This window comes from Sus scrofa, chromosome 3 (genome assembly GCF_054392235.1).
Source record: "Sus scrofa isolate SSC_HxYL_T2T_F1_AM1 chromosome 3, Sscrofa_HxYL_maternal_Yorkshire_Landrace_v2.0, whole genome shotgun sequence".
Classification (NCBI taxonomy): domain Eukaryota; kingdom Metazoa; phylum Chordata; class Mammalia; order Artiodactyla; family Suidae; genus Sus; species Sus scrofa.
Window position 1 is genome coordinate 105,244,730 of NC_139385.1, and position 20,550 is coordinate 105,265,279.

The 20,550-nt window shown below is 44.3% G+C and overlaps 1 long non-coding RNA gene across 3 annotated transcripts; it reads left to right on the plus strand.

Annotated features, from left to right (window-relative positions):
- The first annotated feature begins 1,096 nt into the window (after positions 1-1,096).
- LOC146404824 (uncharacterized) lies at positions 1,097-19,151 on the plus strand. 3 transcript variants are annotated; one of them, XR_014839777.1, is made up of 4 exons: positions 1,097-1,131; positions 1,616-1,846; positions 2,940-3,253; positions 15,618-19,151. It is a non-coding gene; the product is annotated as an uncharacterized LOC146404824 (long non-coding RNA). The 3 variants fall into 3 exon arrangements; XR_014839779.1 differs by lacking the exon at positions 1,097-1,131 and having other exon boundaries at positions 1,385-1,846; positions 15,797-18,365; XR_014839778.1 differs by lacking the exon at positions 1,097-1,131 and having other exon boundaries at positions 1,414-1,846; positions 15,559-18,365.
- The last annotated feature ends 1,399 nt before the right edge of the window (positions 19,152-20,550 follow it).

The window sequence follows — 20,550 nt, forward strand, 5'->3', positions numbered from 1 at the left end:
CTGCTCCACTTTCATCCACCCTAACCCAGCGTCCAGATGCGTTCTGAGTTAATGCCCAGAAACACCACCATAAAAATCAAACTTTTCGTGTCTATTTGGTGCTGAGTTGGCTTTTAGAATGCAGGTGATTTTTCTATTCAGACTCACATAGATCAGGGTTCCGTTAAGTAAATTCCTTACCCTCTCTGAGCATCCGTTTCAGCATCTTGAAATGGAAAAAGAAATCTACCTTACTGCACGAGTATGAAAATTAACTGAAATGGGAGTTCCCTTCCCGGCTCACCAGTTAACGAACCCAACTAGGATCCATGAGGATCCGTGTTTGATCCCTGGCCTCACTCAGTGGATTAAGGATCCGGCGTTGTTGTGCACCATGGTGTAGGTCGCAGACATGGCTTGGATCCTGCGTTGCTGTGGCTGTGCCGTAGGCCAGCAGCTGTAGCTCTGATTTGAACCCTGGCCTGGGAACCTCCATATGCTGTGGGTACGGCCCTAAAAAGCAAAAAAAAAAAAAAAAAAAAAAAAATCAAAATTAAAATTAACTGAAATGTTATAAAGTGCCAAGCATGGTGTCTAGCACAGACCATTCAGGTCCATTCTCATCTCCCTTTGTCAGTCTCCAAGTTCTGCTTTTCCTGTGACAGCTTATCCTGGACCATCCATCCAACCATTCATCCACTGATCCCCCATCTACCCATCCATCCATCCACGTAGCTCTATTTATTGAGTACCCTCTGTGACAAGCCACTGGGACTGTCTATAGACATAGATACAGGAAAGTGCAATCTTTTTTTGGCTGCGTCTGCGGCGTGCAAAATTTCCCCAGCCAGGGACTGAACCTGTGCCACAGCAGTGCCAGTGCCAGGTCCTTAACCCACTGAGCCACCAGGGAACTCCAGGAAAAGACCATCTAGAAGTGAAAATTAAATATTAAGACCAGGATACAAATAACTTGGCAGAAAAACGAAAAGTGTCCTACGCAAAGGACAGAGAAAATGTTGGGAGATCAAACACGTCCAGACCTCTCTTCCAGCTCCAGGAGAAGGTAATTGCCAGGATTCCATCTGATTGGATACAAACACTTCTCTTTCTCTCCTGGAGACGGACCCCCAGGATACTGCTTTCCTTTCTGTACGCCTCAGATTTCAATTATCTTAACCTGGGCCCTGGCTTTGTCTCGGCTTTCATTTTTCTGTGCTCTGCTCTCAGTTGCTCCACTGAGGACAATGTACAGAGTCCAGATCTTTCCAAGATTTTAATTGGGCTGTCCGTGAGGGATTTGGAAACCAACAAAATGAGCTAAATGAGGAGATGATGGATACATTAAGGGCAGCTGCCTCAGGCCAGGCATTCCCTACACAACAGGCTGCCGGGAGAGTCAATTAAGCCAGAGCTTTGCAGCATCAGCAGGCTGCCTTGGCCCCCTTAAAGACCTCTCCCCACCTCCTGCCTTCTGCCTACACTTAAGTCAACCCCTAGAAGGATTCGGGGGCAGGGGCGGGGGTGGGGGGAGATGGGGAGGAAATCTCTCCCTGAGAAAGGGCCTGATAAACAGCATGGAGCTGCATTTCTCAGCTGGCGAAAAAGGAAATTCACACCAATTTTGTTGCCTCAGTGAGAAACAAGGGCCCATCAAAGGATGAATGAAACACGCATCATCTCCGCAGCCCACTCCCCACCCTGCAGGAGGAATCTGACAGCAAGATTCCGGAGAAAATGCTGCCCATGCGGCCGGTGGGATTGTGCAATGGTGAGAATTTAGAGACAGAAGACCCAACTCTGCCACTTACCAGCCATGCGAGTTTGGGAGATGCCTTTCGACTCTGGAACCTTCATTTACTAGCAGGTAAGTGTGGAAATCACCCACCGTGCCTACATCAGCAGGCCGGCTTGCCTGTGATGGTGCTATCACCGTGAGCCAGCTCATAGGAGCCAGAGGTATGGTGGGGACAAGTCCTTGCATCACTTGTGAGCTCAGTGACCTTGGGCAAGTAACATCCTTTTCCTGAGCCTCCCCTGCTGAGTCTGTGTGGATTACAGGTTTGTGTGCGGATTAAGTGAGATCACATGTGCAAAGCATGTGGCATAAACCAGGGGCTCGCTGGTCTTTGTTCCCTTCTTCCCCACCCCACCCCACCGCCGTCTTCTCTGTCCACACTCAGCAAAGCCCCCCCCAGACCAAGGACAGGAGGCACAGGTCTCCCTGGATCTCCACGCCGAGGCCCACCGCATACTGTTGGGAGCCCCTCCCTTGACGAACCCCTCTGGGGCCTTAGGCTGATTTCCACTTGGAAACCAAGCCAAGCTCAGTGGCTTCTGGTTCCTAGAAAATGATTTTCCAAAACCCTTCCTCCTGCCACTGCACCACCAGCCACCCCGTCACGCTCCAAGTCAGCATTCCTTTACCAGATGTTTGAATCATTTCCCCAACTCTGGCCTTTGTGGGTTCAGGGATTTTAACTCTTTGTGCCTCAGCACAGAAATCCCTTCCTCCTCAGGCCTGTGAGGCCTTTGATCACAGGGCCTTTGTGGGAATTAGAACCAGGTGCCCCTGTGAGCAGCTAAAGGCCAAACGAGGGCATTCCATGGAGCGAAGCCTTCAGGGTCACCCCCTAAGTCCCGAGCTGAGGCGGACTCTGCACCCCGCCCCCCGCCATCCCCCCCCCGCCCCGCAAGGCAGAGGTACAGGTTCCTGCTCCTGTTCCTTCCACTTTCTCCCCCTCCCCCCACCTCCTGCCCCTCCCCCACCATAGCAGCTGCTGACACTTGCTGGGGACTTGCTAAGAGCTGGATGTTGTGCTCTGCTTTTCCCGGGCCTGTTATCTCCTCTGATGCTCACAAGTCTCCAGGAAGAAGTGTGTGGACATGTGTCATTTTCCCTAGCCCAGCACCCCGTCTTCACCTCCATGCATCATGGTACCACTCCCATCTCCCCTCAGGAAACTCTTGGCCCACTCCGCACAGTTCTGGCAGCACTGCCCTGGTGGCCTCTGCCTCATGTCAAGGTGATTAGAAGCCTTCCTGGGACTTGACATGATGTGGACCCTGAAGACAGAGGCTCTTTTTCTCTGCATGGAGAGTGACAAGGACTTGACCCTGTTGCTGTCTGTCAAGGGCCATGTCCTCCCCAGCGCACGAAGGAACCCGAGGATGAGGCCGGCATCACACAGCCCTGGACGAGAGAGGGAGGGAGAGAGGCCAGGAGGCACTGCTTCTGTTTCCAGCAGCTCCAACCCCAGAAGGCTCTTTCTGTGTAAGTTAATATGGACTGGCTTTCTTCCCCAAGAAAGTGGAAAAAATTCTGATTTTCCCTAGATAGATAGGTACATTAAATAAATTCTATTATTATCCTCAGTTTATAGATGTGGAAGATGAGGTTAAAGTTCTGAGGACCAGAGGCAGAGCGAAGGGTTTTGCATGTATGTATTTCATTCTAAGTGAGTGCTCAGTGTGGCCATAGGCCAGATGCTGTGTAAATGGAACAATGGAGAAAAGAATGTTCTCTCTCCTTTTTTTTTTTTTTTTCAATTTTATTGGCATGTAGTTGACTTACAATGTTGTGTTAGTTTCAAGTGTATAGCAATGTGATTCCATTATGCATTTGTATGTATATATATAAATATAGCCATTCTTTTTCAGATTCTTTTCCTGCATAGATGCATAGGTTATTAAGGAATATTAAGTCGAGTCCTCTGTGCTTCTTGTTGATTCTCTGTTTTATGTATGTAGTACATATATGTTAATCCCAGACTCCTACTTTATCTCTCCTCATCCAGTTTATCCTTGGTAACCATAACCATTTGTTTTCTAAGCCTGTGACTCTGTTGGTATTTCATAAATAAGTTCAACTGCATCCTTTTTTTAGATTCCACATATAACTACTATCATATGATATTTGTCGTTCTCTGTCTGGCTTACTTCACTTAGTATGATAGTCTCTAAGTCCCTCCATGTTACTGCACATGCCATTATGTTGTTCCTTTTTATGGCTGAGTAATATTCCATTGTATATATATCATATAATGTGATATTTGTCTTTCTCTGGCTTATTTCACTTAGTAGGACAATCTCTAAGTCCCCCCATGTTACTACAAATGGCATTATTTCATCCTTTTTTATGGATAATATTCCATTATATATGTAATATAATGTAATAGTCTTTATCCATTCCTCAGTTGATGGGCATTTATGCTGCCTCCATATCTTAGCTGCTGTAAATAGTGCTTCAATAAACATTGGGGTGCATATATCTTTTTGAATTATGGTTTTCTCTGGATATATGCCCAGGAGTGGGATTGCTGGATCATAAGGTAGCTCTATTTTTAGTTTTCTGAGGAAGTTCCATACTCTTCTCCATAGTGGTTGTACCAATTTACATTCCCACCAACAGTGTAGGAGTGTTCCCTTTTCTCCACACCCTCTCCAGCATTTATTATTTATAGACTTTTTGATGATGGCCATTCTGACTGGTGTGAGTTGATATCTCCTTGTAGTTTTGATTTGCATTTCTCTAAAAATTAGTGCTGTTGAGCATCTTTTCATGTGCTCTTTGGCCATTTGTCTGGCTTCTTTGGAGAAATGTCTATTTAGGTCTTCTGCCCAGTTTTTGATTGGGTTTTTGGGTTTTTTGGTTTGTTTTTATTTTTTGATATTGAGTTGCATGAGCTGTTTGTGTATTTTGGAGATTAAGCCCTTGTCAGTCGCTTCGTTTGTGAGTTTTTTCTCCCATTCTGTGGGATGTCTTTTTGGTTTTTTAGTGCTTTCCTTTGCTTGCAAAAGCTTTTAAGTTATAATTAGGTCCTGTTGTTTATTTTTATTCTTATTTTCATTACTTTAGAAGGTGCTGGAAAAAAAAGATATTGCTGCAATTAATGTCAAAGAGGGTTCTTGCCTCTTTTCCTCTAAGAGCTTTATAGTATCCAGCCTTACATTTAGGTCTTTAATCCATTTGAGTTTATTTTTGTGTATGGTGTTAGAGAATGTCCTAATTTCATTCTTTTACATGTAGCTGTCCAGTTTTCCCAGCACCAGTTATTAAAGCAAGTATTTTTTCTCCATTGTACATTCTAGTCTCCTTTGTCATAGATGAGTTGACTATAGGTGAGTGGGCTTATCTCTAGGCTCTCTGTACTGAAAGGGTTGTTCTCTAGAAGTGTCAGTCTAGGAAAGAGATGCAGTCACATGTTACTGATCTAACCCCACTTTATTCAAATCCATGTGTGCAAAGCCATATTTATGGTCTGCACGATGCTGCAAACTAACTCACATCAGAGTTGCCTGAAATAGTGGATGCTTGAATAATTCACAGAAGCATGAGTCTCCTATGTCTCTTTTGAGGCCCACTAGGAGTTGGTTGTCATGGGTTTTCATTCTGGCTCAGGAAAAAAAAAAATGTGTATGAATCATGCAGGGACCCTTTGGTTACAAGCAAAAGAAACTGCACTCAAAGTAACTTAGCCAAAAGGGAACTGGTTGGCTGGGTGACTCGGAACCCAAGGGTGGGACTGGTCTCAGAAACCCCAGGGACCCCAACAACGTGGTCGGCTTGTTTTTGCACGTTTCCCTCAGCATCCAATGGCTCTCCTCTCTGTGATGTCGATTCAATTTTTCTTGCCTCTGCTGGGCTCCATGTGATGGCTGGGAGGGTGAGGGAAGATGAAAGAAGGGGCAGGGCATGCACATGGACAGTTCCAGACAAGCAACCTCCCAACCTTGGAGGAAGGAGAGCTTCTCATTCCCAAAATCTGGGTATGAACTCTAGTGGTAAGCTTGGCTCATTGGCCCACCTCTGTGGCCAGGACAATGGGGGACTTGCAGCCCCTTCAGAACTGCATAGAGGGGCTTCACCAAGAAAGGTGGAGAGGGGGTGGCGAACAAACCTAGAGCATCAAATATCACAGCCAAAGTGGATTTAGAGTCTGCAGAAGACTCCTTGGAAGACAGCCTCCCACCTCCCTCCACCACACAAGGGATGGGGACACAAAGTGTCTCCCATCACCATGTGGTAGAGGCACAAGGCATTCCTGGCAGACCCATTTTATACCACCTGTGTGGCCTTGAGCCTGGGTTTCTTGACATCTCCATCAAGTGTTTGAATTTGATGGAGTTGTCTGAAGACCCTCCCAGCTCTGATCATCCAAGGACTGTCACAGTTACATGAAATGAAGCCCTCTTGGAAAAGGGGCCCCTGCCACAAGCTTGAGACTCCACCTGTGCAGGAGCTGGTGCTGAAGTAGCTGAAGTGGGGGCTGGTTGAAGGAAGGGCAAAGGACTGAAACCAGGCCAGGAGGATGCTAGCCCTGGTAGAGCAGGGATCAGGCATCACTGGAATTTCCAATTGCTTGTGGGCAAGGAAGAACTTTGGGGTCAGACTGTTGGATGTGGTCAAGGTGCTCCGGGAACTTTGGGCTGTTGGGGAGAAGATGGGGTCAGCATGGCAGGGATCTGGAAGCTCCAGGAAGGAACGAGAGAGGGTAAAACTATGTGTGGAGGAGAAGGAACTCAGCTTCAGGCCAAGGAGGCTGGGCTTTTCCTCACTTGGCTGTTGTGCTGCCAGTGCCCAAGTGGGAAGCACAAGAGAACATCTTCAAGCTAAGACCACGTCCCCAGGGCTCCCAAAGGATGCTGTCACCTGGAACTTCTGGTGTCCACTGAAGCTGGACAGGTACGCCATGGCACTTGCTTGAAGGGAGATTGCTTTTGGTTGTTTTCTTGTTTTGTTTGCTTTTTAGGGCCACACGTGCAGCATATGGAAGTTCCCAGGCTGGGGTCCAATCAGAGCCACAGCTCCAAGCCTACACCACAGTCATAGCAATGTGGGATCCGAGCCCTGTCTGCAACCTACACCACAGCTCATGGCAACGCTGGATCCTTGACCCACTGAGCAAGGCCAGGGATGGAACCCACATCCTCATGGATACTAGTTGGGTTCGTTACTGTTGAGACACAACAGGAACTCCTTGAGAGGAGAGGATGCTTCCACATTCCCCGCCAGGTCGATGGAATTGCTCACCAACCCCTGAGGAAGGTCAGCCTTTGAAATCAGTGAGGCCAGTGGAGAATAAATAGGAGTCGACTTCACATAAGGAGGAACAAAGAGACAGATGTGGGTTCATTCCAAGTGGTCTCAGAGACAAGGTCATTAATGGAGACACAAAAACTTATTGAGAAAAGTCGACAGAAATGGCCACAGAAAACCTGTGGAGGTGCCCCTGGGGCCTTTGTCAGAGGACTGTGGGAAGGAAGGAGTCTGGCCAGTGACTGCAGGTCCTGAGCTAGCCACTCGTCCCCTGCAGCCACCCCACCACCACCACCACCACCATGTGGCCCAACACTAATCTCTTCCCCAAAGGAAAGGAGGCACCACCAGCGCTGCCCTTGAGAAAGAGGACACCACTCCTCGAAAAACGAAACTCTGCTTCTTTCCAATTCATTTATGTTCTGGCTTGTTCAGATCTCACACTCAGGGAAAAACTGTGGGAGAGTGGGGAAGACAAAAGGCTCATCCTTATGCTGCAGGGCAGCCAAAAAAAAAAAGAAGAAGAAGAAGAAAAGGCAAAAAAGAGGGGGGAGGGGAAAAAAGCAAAAAAAAAAAAAAAAAAAAGGGAAGATCTTCGTAAGTACAAGGTCTCCCAAGTCTGCCAACAAGGAACAAGCAGAGTAATTACCACGTAGAGCTGGTGCTCAGAAATCAGTTCAAGTTCATTATTTCCAGCTAAGTTAATCAATCCCAAGAGGAGGGGAGGAAAATTTCTGAATACATAAGAACACATCCTCCATTTCTATGTTACTTAATGACCCTGCGTGCAGAGGCTCTACCTGGAAATCAGTGCCCGACTGTGGTCAGAGGAAGCGCCAGAGGGTCGGGAGGCTCACCCTCAGGCCAGGGCTGCCACCAACCAGCCATGAGGACAGGGACACGTCACCGCCCTCTGTATCCTGTGGGAAGTCACCTTGTTCCTTCCATGCTGACATTCAAGGGCATTCAAATGTTGTTACCCTCACGACAGCCCAGAGGGAGAAGCAGCTGCACGGGGCCACATCAGAGTCCCTGCCCCAAGATGTCAGTGACCCAGGTCCCCAGGAGCTCGGGCCCTGTGCACAAGTGTTTCCTGAGAAACTGCTCCATGCCTGCTATGCTGAGGACAAGAGGCAAGACAGACAGGGTCCCGAGTTTTGAGCTTAGTTGGACTCAGGGGAAATAGGATGGCAGAACAGAGTGGCATCCAAAGAACTTATTGCACAGGAAAGAATAGAAGCCAAGACATGCTTTGAGATGAAATACATTAATAAATAACGACAAAAACATTAATATTTAGACAAGGTGGTGCTTTGAAGATGGTGGGCAGAAGAGGAGACGTCATCTTCCCAAAGCACCAAATGAAAAGTCCCTACTGTAGGAGTTCCCGCTGTGGCACAGTGGGTCAATGATCCAGCCCATCTCTGTGTGTTGCCTCTTTGATCCCCGGCACAGGGAATTATTCAGTCTCCTGGGATAGACCATGATGAAAAATAATATTTTTTAAAAAAGGATATGTGGGAGTTCCCATCGTGGCACAGCAGAAACGAATCCACCTAGGAACCATGAGGTTGCAGGTTTGATCCCCTGGCCTCTCTCAGTGGGTTAAGGATCCGGTGTTGGGATTTCCTGTTGTGGCGCAGTGGTTAACGAATCCGACTAGAAACCATGAGGTTGTGGGTTCGGTCCCTGCCCTTGCTCAGTGGGTTAACGATCCGGCGTTGACGTGAGCTGTGGTGAAGGTTGCAGACGCGGCTCGGATCCCGCGTTGCTGTGGCTCTGGCGTAGGCTGGCAGCTACAGCTCCGATTAGACCCCTAGCCTGGGAACCTCCATATGCCGAGGGAGTGGCCCAAGAAATAGCAAAAAAGACAAAAAAAAAAAAAAAGGATCCAGTGTTGCTGTGCGCTGTGGTATAGGTCACAGACGCGGCTTGGATCCTTATGAGTGTGGCCCTAAAAATAATAATAACAATAATGATAATAATAATAATAGTATTTAGCTAATAGGTTATTAGAGTAAACCGAGTGCCAGACATAATTATTTTTACATCCTATTTAAGCAACTATTTTAAAACAGCTTTATTGAGATATAAACTTACATACCATATAGTTTGCCTGTTTAACATATTTAACTCAGCATACTTACAGAGTTTTACAATTACTACCATGATTTCATTTCATTTATTTTATTTAAAAAAAATTTTTTTTTTTTGTCTTTTGTCTTTTGTCTTTCTAGGGCCGCACCCCCGGCATATGGAGGTTGCCAGGAAAGGGCTCCAATCAGAGCTACAGCTGCCAGCCTACACCATAGCTCAAGGCAACACCAATCCTTAACCCACTGAGTGAGGCCAGGGATCAAACCCGAAACCTCATGGTTCCTAGTCAGATTCGTTTCCACCGTGCCTCAAAGAGAACTCCTAAATTTTTTTAATAGTAGCTGTACATCCTTATCTCGTTTGTTTGTTTTCTTTTTCCTTTCTTTCTTTTTTTTTTCTTTTTTGGCTACTTTTCATGGCATGTGGAGTTCTTGGGCCATAGATCATATCTGAAACACAGTGGTGACCTTCACCACAGCAACACCAAATCCTTAACCCACTGTGCCAGGCCGGGGATCAAACTTGTGTCCCAGCCCTCCAGAGACATTGCTGATCCTGTTTCGCCACAGCAGGAACTCCACCATGATCTCATTTTAGAACATTTGTATTCCCACCCCCCATAAAGAAAGATGGGCATTAATATTCACCCCCCATTTCCCTCCCTGCCTCCCCAGCCCTAGGTATGGGCTCTTTTCTTTAATTTAATTTTTATTAAAGTATAGTTGATTTACAATGTTAGTTTCAGATGTATAGCAAAGTGATTCAGTTAGACACATACATAGAGCCATTCTTTTTCAGATTCTTTTCGCCCAGAAGTTATTATAGAATACTGAGCGGAGTTCCTTGTGCTTTACAGTAGGTCCTTGTACATTATCTAATTTATATATAATAGTGTGTATAGTTAATCCCAAATCTCTAATTTATCCCCCTCCCCAATTCTTTCCCCTTTTGGTAACCATAAGTTCGTTTTCAAAATTTGTGAGTTTGTTTCTTCTTTGTAAATAGATTCATTTGTATCACTTTTGTAGATTCCACATAGAAGTGATACTTTGAGAGTTCCCGTCGTGGCGCAGTGGTTAACGAATCCGACTAGGAACCATGAGGTTGCGGGTTCGGTCCCTGCCCTTGCTCAGTGGGTTGACGATCCGGCGTTGACGTGAGCTGTGGTGTAGGTTGCAGACGCGGCTCGGATCCCGCGTTGCTGAGGCTCTGGCGTAGGCTGGCGGCTACAGCTCCGATTCAACCCCTAGCCTGGGAACCTCCATATGCCGCGGGAGCGGCCCAAGAAATAGCAACAACAACAACAACAAAAGACAAAAAAAAAAAAAAAAAAGAAGTGATACTTTGGCTTTACTTCACTTAGTATGATAATCTCTAGATCCAGTCATGTTGCCACAAATGGCTTTATCTCATTCTTTATGACTGAGTAATATTCCATTGGAGATATATATATCTGACATCTTCTTTATTCTTCTGTCAATGGACATTTAGGTTGCTTCCATGGCTTGGCTATTGTATACAGTGCTGCAATGAACACTGGGATGCATGCATCTTTTCAAATTATGGTATTCTCTGGATATATGCCCACGAGTGGGATCACTGGATCATATGATATTTTTATTTTCAGTTTTTTAGAAGCCTCCATACTGTCATCCATATTAGTTGTATTGATTCATATTCCCACCAACAGTGTAGGAGGATTCCCTTTTCTCCAAACCCTCTCCAACACTTACTGTTTGTACACTTTTTTTTTTTTTTTTTTTTTTTGGCCAGTCTCCTGAGAGCTTTTTCTCTCCAGTGGGGAGGGGCTGGGGTCTGCTGTCCTGAGGAGCGCAGGCTCCTACCTGTACCATTTGAAGCCATAGGTGGCGCTGAGAATCTCCTCATTGGTGCGCAGCCCAGAGAGCTCATCCATCACTGGGGTCACCCAGTGCCTTGTGTGGAACACGGGCTCGCCCACCTGCCCGTCGGGCACGTCCTCCTCCTCCAAGTTCTCCCAAAGCATCTGGCGAACTCTCCAGTCCTTCTCTGCCTGAAACAGAGGCATCAATGCAATGTGGGCCTCAACGTCCTTTATCTGCAGGCACCTGTGCTCGCGGTTCCACTTCACGATGCTCCAGTATCTGAAGAGCAAAGTCCCAATGCCCACAGCGAACTTGCTGTAGCCCGATAGTCCCCAACGTGGAAGATTCTGCTTGTCGTTGATAGGGTTGTAGCCCCCTGGTGAGGGCACATCCTGCTTCACCTTTGATGCTGCCTTGCTTGCTGTTTGTAGACTTTTCCGTGATGACCATTTTGACTAATGTGAGGTGATACCTCATTGTAGTTTTGATTTGCATTTCTATAAAAATTAGTGATGCTGAGCATCTTTTCATGCGCTTTGTAGCCATCTGTCCGTCTTCCTTGGAAAAATATCTATTTAGATAGTCTTCCCACTTTTTGATTGGGTTGTTTTTGGGTTTTGTTGGTTTGGTTTTAGGGTTTGGGGTTTGGTTTTGTTTTTCTTTTTACGGCTGCACCTGCAGCATATGGAGGTTCCCAGGCTATGGATCGAATCGGAGCTAGGGCCGCCAGCCTATGCCATAGGCACAGCAACACCAGATCCAAGCCTCGTCTGTGACTTACACCACAGTTCACAGCCACACGGGATCCTCAACCCACTGAGCAAGGCCAGGGATCAAACCCGCAACCCCGTGGTTCCCAGTCAGATTTGCTTCCTCTGCGCCAGGACGAGAACTCCTGTTTTTGGTTTTTTTGTTTGTTTGTTTTGATGTTGAGCTGTATGAGATGTTTATATATTTTAGGTTAATCCTTTGTTGGTTTATTCATTTACAAATATTTTCTCCCATTCTGTGGGTTGTCTTTTCATTCTGTTTATAATTTCCTTTGCTGTGCAAAAGCTTTTAAGTTAATTAGATTTTATTTGTTTATTTTTATTCTTACCCTCATTACTCTAGGAGGTGGATCCAAAAAGATATTGCTGTGATTTTATGTCAAAAAGTATTCTGCATATGATTTCCTATAAGTGTTTTTTAGTATCTGGTCTTACATTCAGGTCTTTAATCAGTATGGGCTTTTAATAGGGTGCTTGAAGGTATTTCGTAATATTAGATATTTCATCATCTTTTTTCTTTTTTCTTTTTAGGACCACACCCATGGCATATGGAAGCTCCCAGGCTAGGGGTCCAATTGGAGTGGCAGCTGCCAGCCTACACCACAGCCACAGCCATGCCAGATCCAAGCCTCAGCTGGGACCTGCACCACAGCTCGCAGTAACACTGGATCCTTAATGCACTGAGCAGGACAAACCCTACAATGGGAAATCCCAGATATTCCTTGATTTAAGATAGATTTTTTTGTCAATTTATATTGTCCCCAAGAGAAGGACCTTACATCAGGAGTTTCCATAGGGGGGCATCCTAATATCCATGAGGATGTGGGTTTGATCCCTGGCTGTGCTCAGGGGGTTAAGGATCTGGCATTGCCCTGAACCATGGTGTAGGTTGCAGATATGGCTTGGATCCTGTGTTGCTGTGGCTGTGGCTAGGCTGGCAGCTGCAGCTCCAATTCAACCACTAGACTGAGAACTTCTAATGGCCCTAAAAAGCAAAGCAAAAAACCCAAAAAAACAAACAACAACAACAACAAAAAACACTTACATCATAAAGCAGCTTATTTGGGGAGAAAGTATGATGTTGTGTTTCTTGAATTTCTCTTAAGGAGTCAATATGCAAAATGAATAATATCATTAATGTCTTTTAGGGAGTTTTGTTTTTCTGCATTCATTTTTAGTTTAACACTGATCTTTTTTTATCAAAGCAGTAAGTAGAGTTTTAAAAAAACAAATCACAGCAAAAATAACAGTCCCGTCCAGGGCTGCCCTGTTCCCTTTCAGCTCTTGGAATCCTCTAGCCTTTATCTACATATTTTTAACATTCTTATACTGCCATTTCTTTATTTTCCAACTTCAGACATTATCTTTTAGGAAGAGTGGTGGATTTATTCTCTCACATCCTTCCTCCATCACAAATGCAGTAGGTTTGTCTTGTTTTTAACTTTTTTTCTTCAACCACTTGTTGGTGTTTAAATTATTATGACTGAATGACTAAAGTTCGTAGTTGAGGTAGGCAGCGTACTGTCAGGATACTTAGAGTTTGGATATTCCTGGAGTTAGTAATCCCACCCCCTCTTGTCAATTGCTTTTTCTTTGCAGCTGTTACTAATTCACTCCATACTCACCTCACTGCACTCAAATGCAGCAGGTCCCTTCATCCCATTTCTTCTTTCCATGCATCATTCTGGGGATACCCACCCTCCACCTGGTTGCTGTCTAGATTTGCATCAAGCTATCATTCTTTTGTTCCCCCAAGTATAAGTAATTGACAACGTTGTGTTAGTTTCTAGTGTACAGCAAAGTGCTTCATATATATATATATATATATATATATATATATATATACACACACACATATATTTTTTCATATTTTTCCATTACGGTTTTATTACAGGATATTGAATATAGTTCCCTGTGCTATCTAGTGGGTACTTGTTGTTTATCTATTTTATATAAAGTAATGTGCATCTGTTCATCTCAAACTTCTAATTTATCCCTCCCCCCATCCACTTTCTTCTTTGGTAACCATAAGGTTCTTTTCTATGTCTGTGAATCTGTTTTCTATGTCTGTTTTCTGTTTTTGTTCGTTTGATTGCTTGCTTGCTTTTTAGGGCCGCACCTGCAGCACATGGAGGTTCCCAGGCTAGGAGTCGAATTGGAGCTGTAGCCACCAGCCTAAGCCAGAGCCACAGCAACGTGGGATCCGAACCGCGTTTGCAAACTACACCACAGCTCACGGCAATGCCGGATCCTTAACTCACTGAGCGATGCCAGGGATCGAACCTGCCACCTCATGGTTCCTAGTCGGATTTGTAAACCACTGAGCCATGACGGAAACTCCTGTTTTCTGTTTTATAAGTTCATTTGTGCCATATTTTAGATTCCACGTAAAAGTGATATCATATGGAATTTGTCTTTGTCTGACTTGCTTCGTATAACAGTCTCTAGGTCCACCCATGTTGGTGCAAATGGCACTATTTCATACTTTTTTTAGGGTTGAGTGGTATTCTAGAGTATCCATGTACCACATCTTTTTTTACTCATTCATCTGTCAATGGACACTTAATGTTGCTTCTATGTCTTGGCTATTGTAAATAGTACAACTATGAACACTGGGGTATTTGTATCCTTTTGAATTGGAGTTTTCATCTTTTCTGGATATATGCCCAGGAATGGGACTGCTGGATCATATGGAAGTCTATTTTTAGTTTTTTAAAGAAACTTCATACTCAAGCTACTATTCTTCTGTCTTTTTTTTTCCTTTTTTTTTTTTTTTTTTTTTGTGTGTGTGTGTGTGTGTGTGTGTCTTTTTAGGACTGCACCCGAGGCAGATATAGGTTCCTAGGCTAGGGGTCACAATGGAACTGTAGCTGCAAGCCAATGCCACAGCCACAGCAATGCAAGATCTGAGCCGCATCTGTGGCCTACACCACAGCTCATGGCAATACCAGATCCTTAACCAGCTGAGTGAGGCCAGGAATTGAACCTGTGCCCTCGTGGGTGCTAGTCAGATTGGTTAACCACTGAGCCATGACGGGAACTCCTATTCTTCAGTCTTGAAGGTTACTTAAGTCATAGCCAATCCTGAAGGAAACAACCGACTTTATCTCCTCACCTCTGCTCTCCCCAAAACCTAAACTTAAGCTCATGGAGCTGAAAGAGGCTTGGAAGGGCCACTTAGTTCTGACCACTTTGCACGTCTCTTCTCAGGTAACCAGAAGTCCTTCCCCATTCTATCTGCTTGGAATTCATTGGGTCTTTTCTTTCCATGTCTGATTCTAGTGGGAGGGTCACCAAAAGGGCTTCAGGGAAAAGCATCATCAGGGAATGTTTCTAAGCCTCAACATACTTGGATGCTAAGATCACACTTAATAGTAAGAAATAAAGCAGCAAAGTGCTCTGTTGCTGATTAGAGAATTACAAGCTAGATGATTGACATGGCGTTCGAGGGGGACGGGTGGCGGGGGGACACCACCTCGAGCCACCTCTTTGGTTGCTGGCTTAGACGAACTGCAGCTGAAGCTCGAGCTCTTTTAGAGCATGTAGGAAAAAGTCATTTCACGTAATCCGGAAATATTAGCCACCAGCCCAAAGGGCACAAACTGGCAGGTCTGGGACAAAATCAGACCTGCAGACCTATTTTCATGGCCAGCAGTGTTTTTAGTTTTTGTTTGTTTGTTTTAATATTTCCCCAATACAATTTTTTTTTTCCTACGGTACAGCATGGTGACCCAATTACACATACAGGTACACATTCTATTTTCTCACATTATCATGCTCCATCATAAGTGACTAGCCAGCAGTGTTTTAAACTTTTGAATGTTTTTAGGTGGGGGCCTTCATCTTAACCTGCTGTTCTCTGTACCCTGCACCTGTCTGTCCCTCAAGGTGTGGAATTGAGAACTTTAGGAACGCAACCCCCTTAAATTACAGAAGAGAGGAAATGCAAGAGGGGCAGTTTCCGGTCACACAGCTGAATGATGAAGCAAGGATTCATCCAACTCAAAGCCTTCCAGATGCGCCACGTTGCCTCTCAGTTTAACCCGCCCGTATCTTGATCTGTGCAGGCTTACTCAGCCCTTGACTCGCGAAGCACGTATTCAGAGCTGAGCGATGGAGAAAACCTCTGGGGTTATTCCCCACAGGCCGGATGAAACATTCCTGGCTCAAGACAGAACACGCATAACCTCCAAGTCAAGTGATCAGAACATCTGAGTGCAGCAAGCATTACTGTGTTGGTCCAAACACTGCTGACATTTTAATTCCGTCTCCTCATTTTGCAAGCTTCTGGCTGACCACCTCTCTTCTCATTCAAACGTAATCCTCTATCCAAACAGGGTACAGTGCTCTCCCTTGGCTGGATGTCAGCATTCAGTGACTGGTGACCTTCTGAAAGAATGCAGCTGCTTAGCTGCTCGGTTTCCTTTGGGTTAACAAGCCCCGGAGAGCAGCCATCCAGTTGCCATGACCCAGACAGGCCCCAGGGCCCCAGGTGGATGCCTCTTGCTGGGTCCACAGCACCAAGAGAGAAGCCTTCCGTGGGGGAACCAGCTTCCGAGAGAATTAGAAATAGTACCTTTTAACATCTGTACCGCCCCCTCTTCTGTCTTGGTGAACTCCTGTCGTGTTGGCTACATCACTCATTTTGACACTAAACGATATTTAGAAAGATTAAATTTATCCCTTGTGCAAGCTCAGATTCCTAACTATATGTTAAACCTTTAAATGGAAAAAAAAAAAGACAGATTTTGTTTTTGTTTTTGTTTTTATTTTTTATGGTTGTACCCAGGGCATATGGAAGTTCCTGGGACAGGGATTGAATCTGAGCTGCACCTTCAGCCTACGCCACAGCCGCAGCAATGCCAGAGAAAAAGACAGTTTTTGGAGACACGCTGCTGGGGTTCAGATTCCAGCTCTGCCACTTCCTGGCTGTGTGCCCTGGGCTAGTTACAGAGCCTCTGAGCCTCAGTGTTCTCTTGTGTGAAGTACAGGTAATAGAAGTACCCACCTTTCAATATTGCTTAAGAGGATAAGTCTTTTGAGGAGCCCAGCATAGCACCTTGCCCTTTTCAGACATTCCCAAAGTATTTAATGTTGCCACACTGTTCATCTACTTTGTAGCATTAAGGATTCAGTGTGGAAAGTCATTTTCATGATGGATTTGGCTGAGCCAGACAATGTTTAAGCAATAAAACATCACATTAGAAATTGATAATAAATACGCAGTCCTGATCATTATGCCAAGAAACAACTGATAAAACATAATGCATTGCTAGCTGGGCAATGCATTATAAAATCTCAGATCAGTGGCTGAACAGAAAAGCAGTTGCATTGTCTTCATTAGATTTAACTGAATTTGATCTTAAGCTATCTGCATTCAAAATCATTCATCAAATTAAAGTGGCTGCTAATTAGAATGTTTGTTGATAAGAGTCAACCAAATTCCAGGAAATAAATGCAATCGTAACAGTGTGATAACACGGGTTCATCCCTATGGTTGCACTTGACTGGTTGATTCTAATGAATTCCAAGGACTTCATGGCCCCTGGTACTCTGTTAGAATAAGAAATTGTCCACCACCAGAATTTTCCTTCCTTCTAAATTTAACCATTTCAGGGAGTTCATAATTTCATTCTTTACCTTTTAGTGGTGAAGTAAAGGCAGCTACAGCGTGGAAGTCTAGAAATAAGATCAGGATGGTCCAGTGGAGGCTGCCCAGCATCCCATATTGTTCACACCACTGCAGGGTTTCCCACATAGCTGGATCAGAGATGTGTGTGGGCACTTCTGTTTGGACAAACCACATGCCAAAGCGAAAATATGCTAACATCCATTGAATTTGGATCAGGTTCTGAATGTTGTCTGACACATGAAACACTGTTGCTTCCAGGACCGTGGGGAGGCTGCTGTGTCAAAGGCAAGGCAAGGCAAGGCTCCCCATTTCCCTCCTCAGAGAACAGGAGGCAGGGCTACCTGCAAAGAGATGCTGTCTGCGAGGGGCTTCGTCCCCCGGGTATCCTCACTCTGCACCACAATGTTCAGACACCCACACGCTGGCCAGGTAGGTACCTTCGGGAGCAGAATAAGGAGAGAAAGCAGCAGCTCTACCAAGGCGAGCGGAATAGGGAGCACATCAGGCAGAAAACAGATATTTTAAGTTGGGCTCCACTTCCAGTTTTAGTCTGAAAATATGTGCATCTTTCTGGACATTTTCATCATCTTCGCCAGGCACACCCTCTCTCCTTAACCCACACACACTGACCCAGCAAGGCAATAATAGAGATTTCCTTTGTACATGAAAATCCTCTTTCCTCATTTGTTCTTCCCCATAAGCTGATTAACGTCGTTTAATTTATTTCAGGCCAGGACTGGTTTTCCTTCTGACTATTCTGCACACCATCTTAATCAACAGAATATAACTAACAAGCTTTAAAGAGCTGCTCAATACTGAATCAGCAGCTCATACCATATGCTGTGGGTAAAAACATACTTCCCCAAAAAAGCTAAATGCAGAAAGACCAAGGATAGAAGATGCATTTAATACTCATGAAGTCTAACAGGATGTGCTACTTAGTATGTGGAATGTTAAGATTTTAGGGGAAAAGTTATCCTTTAAATATATTCTAAAACATCTTTCTTCTGTTCTGTTACAATTTTTACCCTCCAAAGAGTATTTTAAGGGAAAACGATCTAATTATAAAAACAATTGCATCTTGGATGGATTCTGAGTGCTAACTTTTTAAAGAATGCAAAAAAAAAAAAAAAAGCCTTTCATTTTCTCAGAAACGTGGTTATGTGGCCAACAGATTTCATGGTAACAGTATGGATGAATTCTAAATCTTGGATAATATTTATAGATTCAGCTTTTTTTCTGGTATTTTCCAAGTACGTGTTTGAGTGGAGAAGAAAAACCAAAGCACACTGCAATTAGAATGTTAAAATGCAACTGTCTTTTGACAGGTCAGAAATTAGTTTATCTTTTGCTTTCCATCTACCATTCCAAAAGGAAGGAGCCTGGAAGCTTCATTAGCATATTCATGTAATAAGCGCCGCTTAAGTCTAAAACATCTGAAACAACAGGTCTATGATGCGTTTTTTCATTTTCAAAACCATCTTAGAACGAAACATTAAGTCTCTTTTAGAGAAATGAAAGCAGCCTGATTTACCAGAGCTTGAGGGACTACACGATTTCTTAGAATCAACACCCCCCTACACACACCCCACTTCTTCTAGCCCTAACAGCTAAAACCACGGTTAATTTCCATTTCATACATGTTTTGGTGCAGCAGTCTAAAAACACGCGTTCAAGGCTAACCAGGTGATGAAATATCTCACTAGACTTTTAAAACTGCCTTTTGAATTGTATTTAAAAAGTTTTCCATTTTTCCAAATACTAAAAAAAATTGTATTTTTATAAATCAATTCAAATGTCCACATTTAAATTTTTTCTCTATAAATGTGCCTTTTCCCTAAGCTTTTGATATCCAGAAAAGAAAAACTGATGTAACTTACTCTTAGTTATCAGTGATGATGAAAAAGGGTGTGGTAAGTTAAGATGAGCATTTTAAAGGGCATATTGGCCTTAAATTTTTATTTATTCAAATGCCAAAATAATTAAAATATAATGACATAGTTTGGCAATAATCATAGTCTCACCCTATGAATGTACCACTAAACAGTATTTACCTATTCTTTACCTCTGTATAGTTGGGAGAAAAACTATTGTTTTATTCTGTGATTTCTTTTGCTATCTGTCTTTAAGATTCCATCTATGGATTTTTTGGTAACTATTGTTTTCATTTTTGGGGTGTTTCCAGTTTGGGTCCCTCACAAACCATTCCTGTACACCCATCATAGCACAGTGTGTATAAGTTTCTCTAGAAGATGCATCTAAGAGAATTCCTGAGTCACATGCATGCTTCCAACTGTATTATTCTTTTTTTTTTTTTTTCCTCTTTTTGCAATTTCTAGGGCCGCTACCGAGGCATATGGAGGTTCCCAGGCTAGGGGTCAAATTGGAGCTGTAGTCGCCGGTCTATGCCAGAGCCACAGCAATGCTGGATCCGAGCCGTATCTGCCACCTGCACTGCAGCTCACGGCAATGCCAGATCCTTAACCCACTGAGTGAAGCCAGGGATCGAACCCGCCACCTCATGGTTCCTAGTCGGATTCGTTAACCACTGCGCCACAACGGGAACTCCCCAACTGTATTATTCTTACACAGTGTTGGGCCACATCCTCACCAATAGTTGACATTTTCACTTTTTTTTTTTTTTGGTCTTTTTTAGTGCCGCACACATGTCATCTCAAGGTTCCCAGTCTAGGGGTCACATTGGAGGTGTAGCCACCAGCCTATGCCATAGCCACAGCAATGCAAGATCTGAGCAGGTCTGCGATCTTCACCACAGCTGATCCTTAACCCACTGAACAAGGCCAGGGATCAAACCTGCATCCTCATGGATATTAGTCAGATTTGTTTCTGCTAAGCCATGACAGGAACTCTGATATTTTCACATTTTAAATGATCATCAATCTGGAGTTACCTGATGGCCTAGCAGTTAAAGATCCAGCGTTGTCACTGTTATGGCTCAGGTCCCTGCTGTAGTGTGGGTTTAATCCCCGGCCAGGGAACTTCTGCATTGCACTGGTGTGGCCAGAAAAATGTTCATCAGTCTGGTGAGGAGGGCAGAGTCAGGAGGGTATAACTCCACGTGGTTTTCATTTTCATTTTTTGGACTGGTGATTGAAGATGTTTTCATTGGTTTAGATCATTTAGATTTCCTTTTGGGTAAAATGCCTGAACTTTTTTTTTAATTTAATT